Source organism: Mus caroli, unplaced genomic scaffold (genome assembly GCF_978045245.1).
Source record: "Mus caroli unplaced genomic scaffold, Mus_caroli_1 scaffold_25, whole genome shotgun sequence".
Classification (NCBI taxonomy): domain Eukaryota; kingdom Metazoa; phylum Chordata; class Mammalia; order Rodentia; family Muridae; genus Mus; species Mus caroli.
The window spans coordinates 2443831-2446904 of NW_028227280.1; positions in this window are offsets into that span (position 1 = coordinate 2443831).

The window sequence follows — 3074 nt, forward strand, 5'->3', positions numbered from 1 at the left end:
TAGTACATAGTATATGAGTGAGTTGCACTGAAAAACTTAGAATTTAAGAAACGCACAGTGTAGTACATAGTATATGAGTGAGTTGCACTGAAAAACTTAGAATATAAGAAACGCACAGTGTAGTACATAGTATATGAGCGAGTTGCACTGAAAAACTTAGAATATAAGAAACGCACAGTGTAGTACATAGTATATGAATGAGTTGCACTGAAAAACTTAGAATATAAGAAACACACAGTGTAGTACATAGTATATGAGTGAGTTGCACTGAAAAACTTAGAATTTACTGAAAAACCCGTATTACACGAAATGCACAGTGTAGTACATAGTATATGAGTGAGTTGCACTGAAAAACTTAGAATATAAGAAACGCACAGTGTAGTACATATATATGAGTGAGTTGCACTGAAAAACTTAGAATATAAGAAACGCATAGTGTAGTACATAGTATATGAGTGAGTTGCACTGAGAAACTTAGAATATAAGAAACGCACAGTGTAGTACATATTATATGAGTGAGTTGCACTGAAAAACTTAGAATATAAGAAACGCAGAGTGTAGTACATAGTATATGAGTGAGTTGCACTGAAAAACTTAGAATATAAGAAACGCACAGTGTAGTACATAGTATATGAGTGAGTTGCACTGAAAAACTTAGAATTTAAGAAACGCACAGTGTAGTACATAGTATATGAGTGAGTTGCACTGAAAAACTTAGAATATAAGAAACGCACAGTGTAGTACATAGTATATGAGTGAGTTGCACTGAAAAACTTAGAATTTAAGAAACGCACAGTGTAGTACATAGTATATGAGTGAGTTGCACTGAAAAACTTAGAATATAAGAAACGCACAGTGTAGTACATAGTATATGAGTGAGTTGCACTGAAAAACTTAGAATATAAGAAACGCACAGCGTAGTACATAGTATATGAGTGAGTTGCATTGAAAAACTTAGAATATAAGAAACGCACAGTGTAGTACATAGTATATGAGTGAGTTGCACTGAAAAACTTAGAATATAAGAAACGCACAGTGTAGTACATAGTATATGAGTGAGTTGCACTGAAAAACTTAGAATTTACTGAAAAACCCGCATTACACGAAATGCACAGTGTAGTACATAGTATATGAGTGAGTTGCACTGAAAAACTTAGAATATAAGGAACGCACAGTGTAGTACATAGTATATGAGTGAGTTGCACTGAAAAACTTAGAATATAAGAAACGCACAGTGTAGTACATAGTATATGAGTGAGTTGCACTGAAAAACTTAGAATATAAGAAACGCACATATAGTACATAGTATATGAATGAGTTGCACTGAAAAACTTAGAATTTACTGAAAAAATCGCATTACACGAAATGCACAGTGTAGTACATACTATATGAGTGAGTTGCACTGAAAAACTTAGAATATAAGAAACGCACAGTGTAGTACATAGTATATGAGTGAGTTGCACTGAAAAACTTAGAATTTAAGAAACGCACAGTGTAGTACATAGTATATGAGTGAGTTGCACTGAAAAACTTAGAATATAAGAAACGCACAGTGTAGTACATAGTATATGAGTGAGTTGCACTGAAAAACTTAGAATTTAAGAAACGCACAGTGTAGTACATAGTATATGAGTGAGTTGCACTGAAAAACTTAGAATATAAGAAACGCACAGTGTAGTACATAGTATATTAGTGAGTTGCACTGAAAAACTTAGAATTTAAGAAACGCACAATGTAGTACATAGTATATGAGTGAGTTGCACTGAAAAACTTAGAATTTACTGAAAAACCCGCATTACACGAAATGCACAGTGTAGTACATAGTATATGAGTGAGTTGCACTGAAAAACTTAGAATATAAGAAACGCACAGTGTAGTACATATATATGAGTGAGTTGCACTGAAAAACTTAGAATATAAGAAACGCATAGTGTAGTACATAGTATATGAGTGAGTTGCACTGAGAAACTTAGAATATAAGAAACGCACAGTGTAGTACATATTATATGAGTGAGTTGCACTGAAAAACTTAGAATATAAGAAACGCAGAGTGTAGTACATAGTATATGAGTGAGTTGCACTGAAAAACTTAGAATATAAGAAACGCACAGTGTAGTACATAGTATATGAGTGAGTTGCACTGAAAAACTTAGAATTTAAGAAACGCACAGTGTAGTACATAGTATATGAGTGAGTTGCACTGAAAAACTTAGAATATAAGAAACGCACAGTGTAGTACATAGTATATGAGTGAGTTGCACTGAAAAACTTAGAATATAAGAAACGCACAGTGTAGTACATAGTATATGAGTGAGTTGCACTGAAAAACTTAGAATTTACTGAAAAACCCGCATTACACGAAATGCACAGTGTAGCACATAGTATATGAGTGAGTTGCACTGAAAAACTTAGAATATAAGAAACGCACAGTGTAGTACATAGTATATGAGTGAGTTGCACTGAAAAACTTAGAATATAAGAAACGCACAGTGTAGTACATAGTATATGAGTGAGTTGCACTGAAAAACTTAGAATATAAGAAACGCACAGTGTAGTACATAGTATATGAGTGAGTAGCACTGAAAAACTTAGAATATAAGAAACGCACAGTGTAGTACATAGTATATGAGTGAGTTGCACTGAAAAACTTAGAATATAAGAAACGCACAGTGTAGTACATAGTATATGAGTGAGTTGCACTGAAAAACTTAGAATTTACTGAAAAACCCGCATTACACGAAATGCACAGTGTAGTACATAGTATATGAGTGAGTTGCACTGAAAAACTTAGAATATAAGAAACGCACAGTGTAGTACATAGTATATGAGTGAGTTAAACTGAAAAACTTAGAATATAAGAAACGCATAGTGTAGTACATAGTATATGAGTGAGTTGCACTGAAAAACTTAGAATATAAGAAACGCACAGTGTAGTACATAGTATATGAGTGAGTTGCACTGAAAAACTTAGAATTTAAGAAACGCACAGTGTAGTACATAGTATATGAGTGAGTTGCACTGAAAAACTTAGAATATAAGAAACGCACAGTGTAGTACATAGTATATGAGCGAGT